Consider the following 17832-nt stretch of genomic DNA (forward strand, 5'->3'; position numbering starts at 1 on the left):
GGGAGTTTAATGAAGAGTGAATAGAGTTGGATAAGACGTGGGGCAGATCAGATGTGGGAGATGTGAAGAGGATACTAAAGCCTGATGATTGTGAGAGCTGTGTAGAGTGAGTGAGGCGTAGCCTGTGATTGAAGGCCTCAAGAAGGAGCAGAGCAGAGGCTGCTGCCGCATGTAGGTACGAGGGCCAACCAAGGACAGTGAGTTCAAGTTGTTTAGAGAGGAAGGCAACAGGACGCGGACCTGGCTCTTGTGTAAGAACTCCAACTGTGCAACCCTGAATTCCAGCAGTGTATAAGGAAAAGGGTTGGGTTGGATTGGTATCACAAAGAATGGGTTAAGGGTTTTATACAGGTAAGTAATAGGTGCAATTATGCGAGGCAGCCCAGGGAGCAGGAGGAATAAGCCGAGAAGTTACATGGGGTACCTTGGAAAAGAAGATTATTTATTTACTTTAGAAGAGAGTTAAGGGTGGCAGCCGGGGGTGGAACCAGGAAATGTCTTGGCACACAGAATGGAGGAAGAGGGTGAAGCGGCAAGATAGACAGGAGCAGGCCATTTAAGTTTCCTTAGGAATTCGGGTGAGTTTTAGAGAAGTTGGGGAGCATATCGGGGTTTGGTACTACAGGATGGATGGGGAGGTGGTGTCCCACACCCTAGGGTTAAGGTAGGCAGACATAAGGGGAGCCATTGAGGGAGGTACAGTTTCGGGGAGGAGGGTGGCAGTGAGGTATGGCTGCAGCCCAGGAATAGTTAAGGAGGTAGACAATTTTGTTATGATATCTTGGCCTAGCAGGGAAACTGGATAAGTGGGGATGATTAGGAAAGAATGTGGAAAGGAGTGCTGGCCTAACTGACACCAGATCTGGGGGGTTTTGAGAGGCTTGAAGGCATTGCCATCAATTCCCATAACAGCTATGGAGGCCAAGGAGACAGGTTAGTATGGAGTGGGTGGCCCCCCTATTGATTAAGAAGGGGTTGGACTTACCCTGCACCGCAAGCATTGTGTGAAGCTCAGCATCCATGATGGTCCAGCGGGTCTCCGAGATGTTCTGGCAGCATCAGTCTTTAGCTGCCAAGCTGAGGAGCAGTGATGTGAGTCAGACAGTCCAACTTCCAGTGGGGCCCGCACAGACGGGGCGGGGCTTAGGAGGAATCCTGAGCTGTGGGAATTCCTTGGCCCAGTAGCCAGGTTTCTGACACTTGAAGCAAGGTCCGGAAGGGGTGGCTGGACGCTGCACTCTGGGCGCTTTGAAGTCTTTGTGAGCCGATAGTGTGGCTGAGGTTTGTCTTACGGCAGAGGCAAACAATTGCAGTTCTCAAATGTGTTGCCACTTGGCTGCTTTCTCCCTGTTGTTTAACACCTTGAAGGCAAAGTAAGTTGATTCCTGTTGTGGGGTTTGAGGGCCAGATTTTTATTTCTGTAGCTTTTTTAATGTTAGGGGCTGATTGGGTGATAAACATTTTTTAGGGGTGAGAGCAGAAGTAACGTTGACATTTAAGTCACTCCAGGTGAGATTACAGGACTGGGGTAAGTATTGGAGGATTTGATGAAAAGGAGCCTGACCATTGGCTGATTTGGGGAAGGTTGGATAAAAAGGAAGGAACATGTGCCCTAACTATGCCTCAGGCTCCAGCCACCTCTTGAAGGGGGAATTGTTGGGCAGGGGTGGAGGAGTCAGCCACGGGACTCAACTGCAAGTCTGACCGGGTATGAGACAGGAGGTGACAGGAGGGGCATAAGGAGGTGGGTTATGGGCAAAGGAGGAGGAGGGGGACTCTGGGTGGGGGAGTTAGGGCCTGGATTAGGGTCTGGTTTGGACATGCGGGGAGGAGAAAGGTCAGAAGGGTTGAAGGACAAGGATAATTCTGAATCAGTGGCAGAGGTAGGAGGAGCAGATGGAAGAGAAGGAAAATTTGGGATGGGTTGCATTGAGAGCAGAGATTAGGGACGGACTGGAATGTAAAAAAAAATGCCAGGACATAGGGAATTTCAGACCACTTTCCTATTTGTTGACAAAAATTGTCTAGGTCTTGCAGAATAGAAAAATTGACAATGCCATTTTCTGGCTATTTAGAGTCATTGTCCAATTTATATTGTGGCCAAGCTGTATTGCAGAAGAAAATAAGAGGCTTAGGTTTCAGGTCAGGTGATAGCTGAGGGGTTTGAGATTTTTCAGAATGCAGGCTAAGGGAGAGGAGGGAGGAACAGAGGATGGGAGACTGCCTATAGTTTAAGAAGAGTGGCAGAGAGAAGGAAAGTGAATGCGTGACCAAGCAGTTTAGCAGGCGTCTCAGACTCAACCTTGGTCTGTACCTGGGGTGAATTGGTCAAAGTGGGCATCCCCCATGTTCATCCATCACCTATGAGTGTGAGTGAGTGACCAGAGCAGACGTCTCCTCAATGATCAGTCACCAAAGAAAACAAGTACGAGTGAGTGATCAAAGCAGACATCTCCGCAATGATCAGTCACTGAGGGAAGACTGTCCTCCCAGTTCCATGACCTATGTAGGATTTTTTTCCAGTCATGAACCTAATAGAAAGTCCTGTCTTTCTTGTCTCTGCTGAAAGGGAGAGGAAAACTAAAACCAAAAGGAGAAGGAGGCTGACAGGTAGTGAGAAGGGCTGAGGAAGAGAGTGGAGGCAAACTGCTTACTTGATCTAAGGATGGTGAGTATCCGTGGGCTGGTCTGATGAGCCTAGGTCGTAGGTAGGTCTCTTCATGGAGGGAGCCCAAGGAATAAGGGACAGGGGGTTTGGTCTCCTGTAGGAGTTCCCCTGTCCCGGATTTTGGCACCAAATGTCACACATGTTGTTCACTTAAAAAGACTGCCAGGCAGGCTTTGTGTGGGCAACAAGGCTGTTTATTTCATGCTTGGGTGCAAGCAAGCCAAGTCTGAGAAAGGAGTTAGGCAAAGGGGGTAGGAGAGAGGACTGGTTATATAGGTTGGGGCAAATGATCAGCTAAAGGTGGTAATTTACCTTGGGGACGGGGAGGGAGTCATGGGATGCATGATCACAAGGGTAGGGGTCATTTACTACAAACAGGCATGATCATAAGGGTGGGGAGTACTGGTTGCAATCAGAGGGGAGGGTGCAACAAATTACATCATTACAGGTGTGGGGGTTTTGAGAAACCCAATGTCTGGGGGGAAATTTTTGCCAGGCTGAACAGGAACAGTGGGTGCAGGTTGCAGCAATTAGTTGAGCCAGTAACAAGTTGTCTTACTTCTTTCTGTGGCCACCTGGTTATTTGTGGTTACTTCAGACTTTCTGGCTCCTGGAGACCAACCAGAGGTGTATGTGCAAGTCACCAAGGCTAAAATGGCCAGGCTTGGACTTGGAGGCCTAACACCAGGTTGAAGCAATTCTCCTGCCTCAGCCTCCCAAGTAGCTGAGATTACAGGCATGCACCACTAAGCACAGCTGATTTTGTATATTTGTAGAGATGGAGTTTCACCATGTTGACCAGGCTGGCTGAGGCAGGGAGAATTGCTGGAACCTGGGAGATGGAGGTCACAGTGAGCCAAGATGGTGCCATTGCACTCTAGCCTGGGAGACAGAGTGAGACTCCATCTCAAAAAAAAATTTAGCCGGGCGCGGTGGCTCACGCCTGTAATCCCAGCACTTTGGGAGGCCGAGGCAGGTGGATCACGAGGTCAAGAGATGGAGATCATCCTGGTCAACATGGTGAGACCCCGTCTCTACTAAAAATACAAAAAATTAGCTGGGCATGGTGGCACGTGCCTGTAATCCCAGCTACTCAGGAGGCTGAGGGAGGAGAATTGCCTGAGCCCAGGAGGTGGAGGTTGCAGTGAGCCGAGATTGCGCCATTGCACTCCAGCCTGGGTAACAAGAGTGAAACTCCATCTCAAAAAAAAAAAAAAATTTATACAATGTACTGTTCTTCACACTTTGCATGTAAATCTATTTCCAGTAGCCTCAATTCCATGTTATAATTGTAACTCCTAGCAATTATTTTTTTTTTTATTTTTTTTTATTTTTTTTAATTTATTTATTTTTTTTTTCCGAGACAGAGTTTCGCTCTTGTTACCCAGGCTGGAGTGCAATGGCGCGATCTCGGCTCACCGCAACCTCCGCCTCCTGGGTTCAGGCAATTCTCCTGCCTCAGCCTCCTGAGTAGCTGGGATTACAGGCACGTGCCACCATGCCCAGCTAATTTTTTGTATTTTCAGTAGAGACGGGGTTTCACCATGTTGACCAAGATGGTCTCGATCTCTTGACCTCGTGATCCACCCGCCTCGGCCTCCCAAAGTGCTGGGATTACAGGCTTGAGCCACCGCGCCCGGCCTATTTTTTTTTTTTTTTGAGACGGAGTCTCACTCTTGTTACCCAGGCTGGAGTGCAATGGCACGATCTCGGCTCACCGCAACCTCCGCCTCCTGGGTTCAGGCAATTCTCCTGCCTCAGCCTCCTGAGTAGCTGGGATTACAGGCACGCGCCACCGTGCCCAGCTAATTTTTTTTGTATTAATAGAGACGGGGTTTCACAATGTTGACCAGGATGGTCTCGATCTCTCGACCTCGTGATCCACCCGCCTCGGCCTCCCAAAGTGCTGGGATTACAGCAATTATTTTTATTTTTATTTTTTTTGAGATGGAGTTTCGCTCTTGTTACCCAGGCTGGAGTGCAATGGCACTATCTCAGCTCACTGCAACCTCCGCCTCCTGGGTTCAGGCAATTCTCCTGCCTCAGCCTCCTGAGCAGCTGGGATTACAGGCACGCACCACCATGCCCAGCTAATTTTTTGCATTTTTTTAGTAGAGATGGGGTTTCACCATGTTGACCAGGATGGTCTCGATCTCTTGACCTTGTGATCCACCCGCCTTGGCCTCCCAAAGTGCTGGGATTACAGGCGTGAGTCACCGTGCCCGGCGCAATTTTTAACTTTAATGTAAAACCAGGTAAGTTGTTTTAATTATGTACAGGGTTCAGCCAAGGTTTGACTCCTTACAGCATAATTAAGGTTGTGGTTAATTCCGTATGTCCCCAGTGTAAGGTCTTTTAGGCTAACTGGCTGCATTATAAGTTGACCCATGGTGACCCCAGTGACCCACACCGTTCACCTCTGGATGGCCTCTTGGAACTAGTCTTTTAGACTGAAGTAACTGGGAAACCACAAAAGGAGACAGAATGATCAACCACTGTGGTGCCTAATTAACTTGAGACATTCTCTATTGTTCCTTATTCCCACCTCAATTGATAAGGCAACTGGACTTTGTAACTGACCTTGGTCAACCTTGTAACTTCAGACCCTATGACCCCCTCCCAGCTTGCAAAAACTGCCCAAAACTATAACTTCTGTAACTTTCCACTGCCTACACCAAACCTATAAAACCAACTCCTATCCCACCGCCCTCTGCTGACTCTCTTTTTGGACTCAGCCCACCTGCACCCTGGTGAATAAACAGCCATGTTGCTCACACAAAGCCTGTTTGGGGGATCTCTTAATTTAGAGTGCAAGTTTAATACCCAGGCCTTAGCAATTGTGAAACAGGCAAGTCGAACAGTTCTCAAAAAACAAAAAGCCAGTTTATAACCTTAAAATATTTAGTAAACCCAGTATCTGACCTGCATAATTTAGTCCACCTACTAAAAATACAAAAATTAGCTGGGCCTATTGTCTCAAGCCTATAATCCCAGCTACTTGGGAGGAGGAGTTGGGAGAATCACTTGAACCTGGGAGGTAGAAGTTGCAGTGAGCCAAGATTGCACCACCACACTCCAGCTTGGGCAACAGAGTAACTTGATCTAAAAAAAAAAAAAAAAAAAAAAAGAATTCAGTTGACTGAGAGGAAAAGCCTTTTCTAGCAAAACAAGATCCAAGAAAAGAAAAACATCATAAAGGTGCTAGATATAGTGAACTCCAAGTTTCTCTTCAAAGAATTAGTATGTCAGTATGTTCAGCTCTCTTATTCTTCAATTCTCTATTTTAAAGTTTAACTTTCTTGTAGTTTCAGTAAACAATCTTTTCCACCAGTTCTCATCAGGAGTTCACATCTGTTCCCCTGGTCCCCTGCTCCAACCTGACTCATCTCGGTCAACTGCTCCAGTCACCTGCCCCAGTCACCTGCCCCAGTCACCTGCTCTGGTCACCAACTTTGACCTAGGTCACCCCTGGCTACCTGCTCTGACCTAACTTGTAATCCATCCTTCCCTCCAAACTACCCACCTCACCACTCCGACTCATACCCCTGCTCCCTATTCATGTCCCATGATGAGTTTCCTTATGCTTCGGCCATGCATGGACCAGCCAGCTTCCAGGATGTGGCTGGAACAAGGTTTGTTGTCCTTCTCTCTTTTTCTTTTTTTAAAGATGGGGTTTCACCATGTTGGTCAGGCTGGTCTTGAGCTCCCGACCTCAGGTGATCCACTCACCTTGGCCTCCAAAGTGCTTGGATTACAGGCATGAGCCACCACACCTGGCCTGATGTCCTTCTCAAGGTGATTCTGCAGTTGTTGTCTGGGTCTGATCTAGTTTCTCAAGTTTTGGCTGCTGCAGGCTTTACACGGCTGTGGTGGATCCAGGCTGGCATTCTCTCTACCTTATGGCTGTGGGAGTGGTCAGGATCACAGTCCGGGGTCCTTTCTACCATGGCTTCAGAGGGATTACATTCCAGTCCTTTATCTACATGTGATCACCTGTAGAGTTAGAAAGGCATACCGGGAATCAGTATAAATGTTCACAGCCTTATCTTCACTCAGTTCTGGGGCTCAGGTCAGACCAATAAGTTCAGCCTTCTGAGCCAAAGTACCCTGAGGCAGTGACTTGGCCTGGATTACAGTGTCCAGAGTTACTACTGCATAACCTGCACACCTTTCTCCTTGTGGATTAACAAAACTGCTTCCATCCACATACAACTCCCAGTCTACTACCGTCCATGGTTGATCCGGAAGATTGGGCCTCCTGGAATAAACTGAGTTCCATGTTTCAACACAGTTGTGTTCAGCCGGGCCTTCTGACACCAGAAGCAAAGTGGCGGGATTTAAGGTATTGCAGACCTCAATGGTGATGTGGGGATTTTCACATAGGAGGCTCTGGTATTTGGTTAACCTAGCATTTGTCAACCAATGATGTCCTTTGTTATTCATTAGAGTTACTACTGCATGGGGTGCTTTGATATTTAAGTTTTGCTCCAGAGTTAGCTTATCAACTTCTTGTGCTAGCAGAGCAATTGCTGCCAGGGCCCTTAAACATGAGGGCCATCCCTTGGAAACTCTGTCCAGATGCTTGGAGATAAGCTACTGGCCTGGGCCAAGGTCCCACTGTTTGTGTTAGAACTCCAACTGCCATTTATTTCTCTTTCTTTTATTTTTATTTATTTATTTATTTTTTTGAGACGGAGTTTCGCTCTTGTTACCCAGGCTGGAGTGCAATGGCGCAATCTCGGCTCACCACAACCTCCGCCTCCTGGGTTCAGGCAATTCTCCTGCCTCAGCCTCCTGAGTAGCTGGAATTACAGGCATGCGCCACCATGCCCAGCTAATTTTTTGTATTTTTAGTAGAGACGGGGTTTCACCATGTTGACCAGGATGGTCTCAATCTCTTGACCTCGTGATCCACCCACCTTGGCCTCCCAAAGTGCTGGGATTACAGGCGTGAGCCACCGCACCCGGCCCTGTTCTCTTTCTGACTCATACAACATGAAGGACTTTGTTAAATTAGGTGACCCCAAAGCCAGGGCTGACATAAGTTTCGCTTTTAGTTCTTGAAAGGCCTGCTGCTTCTGAGATCCCCATTCAAAGGGTTCCTTGTCTACCACCTTAGTAACTTCATACAGGGGTTTAGCTAGTACTGCAAAGTTTGGAATCCACAATCTACAGAACCAGCACCTCCCAGGAACTCCCTCGCCTGCCTTCCACCTCACAAGTCTGAAGTAAACAGAAAGACTGTTTCTCTGACACCCCAGTAGCTCCAACAATATTGGTTGTTTCCTTTGATAGGAGGGCTACAGGGGTGGTTACCACCAAATATTCAAAACCTGTGTTGACGAGGAAGTCAATGTCTTTTCCCCCACTGTCATCCCGACCATGGGTTCTTTGAGGGCAATTGAGCCCAGTCCCCTTCAATCCGGTGGCCCTTCCATTAGACTGAACAGAGCTCCTTCACTTTCGTCTGAAGGCTTGGGCTTAAGATCTCCCTGTTTTCCTGTCAACTGTGGCCACCTGTCCTTCCAGTGTCTCACTTCCTTACAGTAAGCACACTGGTTACACTGCAGGTGCAGGTGATTAGACTGGGTAGCTTTCCAGGAGCCCCCTCTTTCCCTGCTATTTTGGAGGTGCTCCCCTAATAGCAGCAGCTATCAAGTTGCCACTTCATCAGGCTTGATGCTCATTTTCTCTACAACTTTCTTTACTGCTTCCCACGTCTCTGTTCTCAAACACCTGGTTAGCTATTTCCAATAAGTGTGAAGTATTCATGCCTGCAAATTCTGCTGCTTCTGTAGCTTTCTCCTAATGTCTTCTGCACACTGACTGACTAATGTCATATTTACCATGCATTGGTTTTCAGGGCTCTCAGGATCGAAAAGAGTATACATGCAATAGGCTTCACATAGCCTTTCATAGAACTGTGCTGGGTTTTCCTCTTTCTCTTGAATAACCTCAGAGACTTTATTGATGTCTGTAGCTTTCTGGGCTCCCTTTTTCAATCCTTCTGGTAAGGCCTTTCTGTACCAGATTAGCCTTTGCATGCCCTCTGGGGTGTTTGGGGTCCACTGAGGGTCAGTCCCTGACAGCTGGGCCCTGACATACTCTTGGGGGTTCTGGTAATCTGCTGGAACATGCTCTTCCAACCCTTTTGGAAGCAGCTTGGAGTACTCTCCACCTTTCATCAGTGTTAAAAAGATACATAAGCAGCTGGTGGCAGTCAGCCCAAGTGGGGTTATGAGTCTGGACAACAGTTTGCAGTAGGTCAATGAGAGCTTGTGGCTTCTCGGTATAAGACAGGGTGTTATTTTTCCAGTTGATAAGATCAGCTGAGGTGAATGGCAGGTACGTGAAAACAAGTCTTTCCACCATGTGGTCATCCTCATCTACTCCCATATACCTCTGCTCTCTCTCTTTTTTTTTTTGAGACGGAGTTTCACTCTGGTTACCCAGGCTGGAGTGCAATGGTGCGATCTCCACTCACTGCAACCTCCGCCTCCTGGGTTCAGGCAATTCTCCTGCCTCAGCCTCCCGAGTAGCTGGGACTACAGGTGCACGCCACCATGCCCAGCTAATTTTTGTATTTTTAGTAGAGATGTGGTTTCACCATGTTGACCAGGATGGTCTCGATCTCTTGACCTGGTGATCCACCTGCCTTGGCCTCCCAAAGTGCTGGGATTATAGGCATGAGCCACCGTGCCCGGCTACCTCTGCTCTGTTAAAGACATCTGCACCCTGCCTTGGGTCACAGACAGGCTGCTAGAGGGGGAGTTCCTCCCAGGAGGCAGGTGGCTATGCAAGGAGTCCCTCCACATTCTTTCTTGTCTACCCTGGGTGGTTTAGGGGTGTGCAATTCTAGCAGGGGCACTGAGATTTCAGGCCCAGGGGCAAGGACTCCTTCCTCCTGATAGAGGGGAGGTATCATCAGCAAAGGCTCTTCTGCCATTGGATCTATCAGGACCTTAGGAGTCTGCATCTCTTGGCGGGTGGAGTGGGGTTTTTCCCTAGCTGCCTGCCCCTTTGCCATCAGTACAGTTGCTGCCTGTCCTCTTAGCCACTGTGGTGGGTTTAGAACTAGCTGCAGCCATGAGTCTATATATGGAAATTGATCAGGGTGTCCTGCTTGCATGTAACCTTATGCCATACTTTGGAGATAAGCGATCTGTCTAGGCTTTCCTCTGAGGGCCAATCCATCCCAAATGCTGGCCAGTTTACCTCACATAAGGTCCTCAGCTTTCCTGGTGTCATAGTCACTCCATACTCCCCACTAAATCCCTTCTTGAAATTTTTCACCATGTCCCCAGAGGAGTAGGCTTGCTATGAGTGTGACCCATGTTTTTTGCACAGAAAACAGTACTCACAGGCAGTAAAGAGAGTCTTACTCCACCCTCAGTTTCTCCTGCCCTGCATGGCACAACACACTCTCTTTCACTTACGCTTCAGGCCGGTAGGATGGTCTCCCTCTTGGGAGTGTTTCACTGCTTGGCATTAGAGAGTTTGTTTTTTGTTTTTTTTGAGATGGAGTTTCGCTCTTGTTACCCAGGCTGGAGTGCAATGGCGCAATCTCGGCTCACCACAACCTCCACCTCCTGGGTTCAGGCAGTTCTCCTGCCTCAGCCTCCTGAGTAGCTGGGATTACAGGCATGCGCCACCGTGCCCAGCTAATTTTTTGTATTTTTAGTAGAGACAGAGTTTCACCATGTTGACCAGGATGGTCTCGATCTCTTGACCTCGTGATCCACCCACCTCGGCCTCCCAAAGTGCTGGGATTACAGGCGTGAGCCACTGCGCCCGGCTTTTTTTTTTTTTTTTAAGATGAGTTTTCACTATGATGGCCAGGCTGGTCTTGAACTCCTGACCTCAGGTGATCCACCCACCTCGGCCTCCCAAACTGCTAGGATTACAGGTGTGAGCCACTGCTCCCAGCCCATGGCTATTCTTATAAAGCTCATAGTATGCACTGGAGGGAAAAACCTGCATGTGGCGGCCACCTAAGGTCAGAGATATCTGATACTCTAATATACAAGAGGGATGCTCTGTGGGTCCTGCAGACCTCAAACTGCCTAAAGGGGACACTCTTGGCAGAGGTTCTGAGGTCTAGTACTAAATGGTCTGGAATTTTCTCTCAGAGTTGCAGTGCTGTTTGGCCCCAATCTGGTTTGGAATCTGAAGTCTACTGTTGAATGAGAAAGTGGAATGGTATTGCATGTATCCAGGCTTTTGGCTGTGGTTCTAAGCAGGGAGCCTGGTTAACATGTGACTCCCTCCTTTGGTATGGTTTGGCCCCACTGATCTTTGGAGTCTGGGGAGGTTTGTCCTTTAAAAATGAAACTGCCATGGAAGCTGCTTTACCCGAAATTTTGGTTCACAGCCTTTATTGGATTATCTATTGGAGCAAAGTAAAACTGGCAAGCTTGTGTTGCTGTCTCATTGCTAAGGTTCCAAGCTATTGGATCTTCATTTATGTGCATGTATACATGTCTATATGTGTTTATTTGTATGTACACTTATTATTATATGTTGTGTCTACCAAAATTGGCATGTAAGTAAAAGGGCACTCATAAATTAATTAAATAAATCTAAGCAATTTTCACATTCATATAAGCAAAGCATTAACTTTACTAAACAAACTAGCTTTAAAATTATTGGTGGAATAGAAATAGAAATGCCTCCAGAAATGTCAGCATATATTCTGTCTGAATTTTATGTTTGTCTTTGCTAGATATTTTTAAATGTCAGTGTCAATTCAAGCTGGGAGCTGCTTAGGGCAAAACTGCCTCCCATTCTATTCAGAATCTCACTGAGATCAATGCATATCTGATTGTTTCCTTTGGAAAGGCTAATCTGAAACTCAAAAGAATGCAACCATTCCTCTGACAGCTACCTGTGACCTGGAAGCCCCAAGCCCCCTCCCTGCTTCCAGTTTTTCCTTCTTTCAAGACCAAACCAATGTTCATTTTAATGTTAACTGATGTCTCCTGTCTCCCTTGTTAAAGTAGAAAATTAAGGCTGGGTGCTGTGGCTCATGCCTGTAATCCTAGCACTTTGGAAGGCCGAGGTGGGCAGATCATGAGGTCAGAAGTTCAAGACCAGCCTGACCAACATGGTGAAACCCTGTCTCTCTAAAAAATACAAAAAAATTTAGCTGGGCATGGTGGCATGTGCCTGTATTCCCAGCTATTCAGGAGGCTGAGGCAGGAGAATCACTTGAACTCGGGAGGCAGCGGTTGCAGTGAACTGAGATCACACCATTGCACTCCAGCCTGGACAACAGAGTGAAACTCCATGTCAAAAACAAACAAACAAACAAAAAGTAGAAAAGTACAGTGAATGGGATAAATGTTTTAGATAAACTTTTTGTGTAATTTAAAATCTTAAAGTTATTTTTAATGCTCATTCAATATCTGGGTTATTTCCTATTAAGAAAGGGTTGTAATATGGGGAAGTATGTTTCTAAAATTGTGGAGTTGTTCTTATCTATAAATGCCCATATCTAATAGTTCAGGATTTCTTGCATTTTAGGATGTCACTAAAGTTTTAGGTTACTAACGATAAAATTCTAGTTAACACATAATTCTGTATACAAAATATGCCAGAAAGGGTTATGTGATATGTGGAAAAATTTTAAATAATAAAATATTCTTAAAAACCTGCTAGCCGGGTGCGGTGGCTCACACCTATAATCCCAGCACTTTGGGAGGCTGAGGCGGGTGGATCATGAGGTCAAGAGATCGAGACCATCCTGGTCAACAAAGTGAAACCCCGTCTCTACTAAAAAATACAAAAATTAGCTGGGCATGGTGGCGCAGGCCTGTAGTCCCAGCTACTCGGGAGGCTGAGGCAGGAGAATTGCTTGAACCCAGGAGGCGGAGGTTGCGGTGAGCCGAGATCGTGCCATTGCACTCCAGCCTGGGTAACAAGAGTGAAACTCTGTCTCAAAAAAAAGCCTGCTAAAGAGGCCGGGCGCAGTGGCTCACGCCTTTAATCTCAACACTTTGGGAGGCCAAGGTGGATGGATCACCTGAGGTTAAGAGTTTGAGACCAGCTTGGCCAACATGGTGAAACCCCATCTCTACTAAAAATTAAAAAAATAAAAAAATTATTAGCGGGACATGGTGGTAGGTGCCTGTAATCCCAGCTACTCGGGAGGCTGAGGCAGGAGAATCACTTGAATCCAGGAGGCAGAGGTTGCAGTAAGCTGAGATCGCGCCAGGGCACTCCAGCCTGGGGGACGAGAGCAAGACTTTGTCTCAAAACACACACACACACACACACACACACACACACACACACACAAACACACAAAAAACCAGGCCGGGCACGGTGGCTCACGCCTGTAATCCAAGCACTTTGGAGGCCAAAGTGGGCGGATCACCTGAGGTCGGGAGTTTAAGACCAGCTTGACCAACATGGTGAAACCCCGTCTTAAAAACAAACAAACAAACAGGCCGGGCGCGGTGGCTCACGCCTATAATCCCAGCACTTTGGGAGCCCAAGGCCGGTGGATCACGAGGTCAAGAGATCGAGACCATCCTGGTCAACATGGTGAAACTCTGTCTCTACTAAAAATACAAAAAATTAGCTGGGCACAGTGGTGCGTGCCTCTAGTCCCAGCTACTCGGGAGGCTGAGGCAGGAGAATTGCCTGAACCCAGGAGGCGGAGGTTGCGGTGAGCCGAGATCGGGCCATTGCACTCCAGCCTGGGTAACAAGAGTGAAACTCCATCTCAAAAAAAAAAAAAAAAAAAAAGAATTTCCTTTTTCTTCTTTCTTTTTTAATTTTTTTTTTGAGATGGAGACTCACTCTGTTGCTCAGGCAGGAGTGCAGTGGCATGATCTCAGCTTACTGCAACCTCTGCCTCCCAGGTTCAAGTGATTCTCCTGCCTCAGCCTCCCGAGTAGCTGGGACTGCAGGTGGGCACCACTGAATCCAGCTAATTTTTGTAAATTTAGTAGAGATGAGGTTTCACCGTGTTGGCCAGGATGTTCTCGATCTTTTGACCTGTGATCCGCCCACCTTGGCCTCCCAAAGTGCTGGGATTACAGGTGTGAGCCACCGTGTCTGGTCATTTTTATTTATTATTTTTATTTTTTGAAACAGAGTCTCGCTTTGTCACTGAGGCTGATATGCAATGGCCCACTGCAACCTCCTTCTCCTGGGTTCCAACAATTCTCCTGGCTCAGCCTCCCAAGTAGCTGGGATTATAGGCAACCACCACAACACCCGGCTAATTTTTCGTATTTTTAGTAGAGATTGGGTTTCGCCATGTTGGCCAGGCTGGTCTCGAACTCCTGACCTCAGGTGATCCACCTACCTCAGCCTCCCAAAGTGCTGGGATTACAGATGTTAGCCACCATGCCCAAACTCATGTGTTAAGTTTTAAATTAATTGGTTTAAAAATAATAAGAGCTTAAATAAAATATTTTGTCAGAAAAGTGAAAAACATAATGCCTTTTATTTAGTTCATGTGACTTGGGTAATCTTTGGGAAATAAAGATGGCTTTAAAGTTTATTGATAGCCGGGCACGGTGGCTCATGCCTGTAATCCCAGCACTTTGGGAGGCCGAGGCGGGTGGATCACGAGGTCAAGAGATTGAGACCATCCTGGTCAACAAGGTGAAACCCTGTCTCTACTAAAAATACAAAAATTAGCTGGGCATAGTGGCATGAGCCTGTAGTCCCAGCTACTCAGGAGGCTGAGGCAGGAGAATTGCTTGAACCCAGGAGGTGGAGGTTGCGGTGAGCCGAGATCACGCCATTTCACTCCAGCCTGGGCAACAAGAGCAAAACTCCCGCTCAAAAAAAAAAAAAAAAAAAAAAAAATTATTGATAAAATACAAATGTTTTCAAAATGTAAACATGTGGTCAAAATTATGTTCAAATATTAGGTTTGCTAAATGCTTTAAGGTCATAAACTGCTTCTTTGCCTTTTCAAAATTGTTTACCTTGCCTGCTTTCCAGCTCAGTAAGACCTGAGCCAAGTAGAATTGGCCACACCTCTAGCTATGCTGGAAATAGTCAAACAGGATCAGAACATAACTTACCAGGTTTTACATTAAAGTTAAAATTGCTGAAATTCACACTCCAGCTGTGACAGGAAATATCCTCTCTATAGGGCATTACCCAACAAATGACTTTGTAACTTTACTTCATCCTCTTCATTTACATAGGGCGTACCCAAGTAGAGGGTATTTAGACTCCCAAAAATTCTGTAATGGGGCCTTTGAGCCCCTATGCTCGGGCTCCCACACTGTGGAGTAAACTTTCACTTTCAATAAATCCCTTCATTCCTTCCTTGCTTTGTTTGTGCGTTTTGTCCAATTCTTCCTTCAAGAAGCCAGGAACTGAACACCCTCCACGGGTTAACAAAAGCTTTTTTTTTTTTTGAGATGGAGTTTCACTCTTGTTGCCCAGACTGGAGTACAATGGTACGATCTCAGCTCACCGCAACCTCTGCCTCCTGGGTTTAAGCGATTCTCCCGCTTCAGCCTCCCGAGTAGCTGGGGTTACAGGCATGTGCCACCATGCCCAGCTAATTTTGTATTTTTAGTTGAGACGGGGTTTCTTCATGTTGGTCAGACTGGTCTCGAACTCCCGACCTCAGGTGATCCGCACTCCTTGGCCTCACAAAGTGCTGGGATTACAGGGGTGAGCCCCCAGGTCAGGCCAACAAAAGCATATTGATTGGACTTGCAGTGAGAAAACTCAATTTTGACTCCCAGGTTGGCCACTCATCAGCTGTTTAAAAACTGTGTTGTCTATTCAACTTTTCAGTTCTTCAGTCTCCCAGTGAGTAAAATGGGAATGATACCTACAGCACAGGATTTTTTTCTTCTTGTAGTAAGTGGATTAAATAAAAGAATACATACGAAAGAAAAGCATTTGGCAAAGTACTTAAAAATAATTTTAACAAGAGAGATCCAAGATGGCTGATCACTAGCAGCTCGGGCTCATAGCTCCCAGTGAAAGTGCAGAGAACGAGAGGACGCCACACTTTCAGACGAATATTTGTTGCTCACAGACCAAGAGATTCCCAGTGGAGGAGCCCCACGGGTCGCAAGAGCGACTCTTGTGGCCGGTGCAGGAGTTTTGCTGGTTCCTCAGCGCGGCAGTTCTTGGTGCAGAGTCCGGAGATTCCTGGGCAGAAAAGCACCATCAATCTTAACACCGCTGTTTTGGCCGGCGCACTGGATCGCTCAGATTTCGGCGCTGGGAATCAACAAGTTGGACGTCTGCTCAGAGACCTAGTTAGAAAATCAGTAACTACAAAGACGACAGAGGGATAAATATATAATGAAGGGAAGAAGCCAGCCTAAAAAGGCAGAGAATACTCAAAATCAGAATGCCTCTCCCTCTACAGGGGATTGAAATTCCTCATCAGTAACAGAACAAGGCTTAATGGAGAACGAATGTGTTCCAATAACAGAAGCAGGTTTCAAAAGGTGGGTGATAAGAAACTTCTGTGAATTAAAAGAACTTGTTCTAACCCAATGCAAAGAAACTAAGAACCTTGAAAAAAGGTTTGACAAAATGTTAACCAGAATGGACAATTTAGAGAGGAATATAAGTGAATTGATGGAGCTGAAAAACACAACACAAGAACTTCGCGAAGTATGCACAAGTTTAAACAGTCGAATTGATCAAGCAGAAGAAAGGATATCAGAAGTTAAGGACCAGCTCAGCGAAATGAAATGAGAAGACAAGATTGGAGAAAAAGGGATAAAAAGGAATGAGCAAAGTCTCCAGGAAATATGGGACTATGTGAAAAGACCGAATTTACGTTTGATAGGTGTACCTGAATGTGACGAAGAGAATGAATCCAAGTTGGAAAATACTCTTCAGGATATCATTCAGGAAAACTTTCCCAACCTAGCAAGGCAGGGTAATATTCAACTCCAGGTAATACAGAGAACACCACAAAGATATTCTTCAAGAAGACCAACCCCAAGGCATATAATCGCCAGATTTATTAGAGTTGAAATGAAGGAGAAAATACTAAGGGCAGCCAAAGAGAAAGGTCAGGTTACCCATAAAGGGAAACCTATCAGACTTACAGCAGATCTCTCAGCAGAAACCCTACAAGCCAGAAAAGAGTGGGGACCAATATTTAACATCCTCAAAGAAAAGAACTTTCAACCCAGAATTTCATATCCAGCCAAACTAAGCTTTATAAGCAAAGGAAAAATTAAATCTTTTGCGAACAAACAAGTACTTAGAGACTTCACCACCACCAGGCCTGCTTTACAAGAGCTTCTGAAAGAAGCACTATACATAAAAAGGAACAACCAATATCAGCCTTTCCAAAAATATATCAAAAAGCCAAGAGCATTAACACAATGAAAAATTTACACTAACTAATGGGCAAAACAGCCAGCTAGCATCAAATACCAGTATTAAACTTACATATATTCTAATTGGATAAAAAGCCAAAACCCATCGGTGTGCTGCATCCAGACCCATCTCACATGCAAGGATACACAAAGACTCAAAACAAAGAGAAGGAGGAAGATTTACCAAACAGAGAGTAAAAATAAACAAATAAACAAAAAGCAGGAGATGCAATTCTCACCTCTGATAAAGTAGACTTTAAAGCAACAAAGATCAAAAGAGGCAAAGAAGGACATTACATAATGGCAAAAGGATCAATGTAACAAGAAGAGCTAACAATTCTATAGATCAACAAGACAGAAAATTAACAAGGTAGACCCGGAACAAGTAAACTTAATAAACATTTATAGAACTCTCCACTTCAAATACACAAAACATACATTACCACCTCACACCTATTCCAAAAGTGACTACCTAATTGGAAGTAAATCACTCCTCAGTAATCGCATAGCATTTCATAGGTTTAAATGAAATATTGGTTGGCTGCTTGTTTGTTATTTTCTTCCCTTATTCCTTCCTGTCTACATCATTAAGTATAATTATTGGTATAAAAGAGGTTTTCAATACCCATTACTAAACTGCATTCTAGCCTGTGCAAGAAAGCAATACTCCCATTCTCTCTCTCTCTCTCTCTTCCTTTTTCTTCCTCTTCTTCATTCTTTTTTCTTTCTCCCCAAAAAAAAAAAAATAATAATTTTAACATCTGAGTCCAATCCACTTATCAAAGACTTGCCTGGTGCCAAGCATTGTGATGTGTTTTACATACATCATCCTGT

This window comes from Aotus nancymaae, unplaced genomic scaffold, assembly GCF_030222135.1.
Source record: "Aotus nancymaae isolate 86718 unplaced genomic scaffold, 86718_ANA_hifiasm-v0.15.2.pri h1tg000007l, whole genome shotgun sequence".
Taxonomy (NCBI): Eukaryota; Metazoa; Chordata; class Mammalia; order Primates; family Aotidae; genus Aotus; species Aotus nancymaae.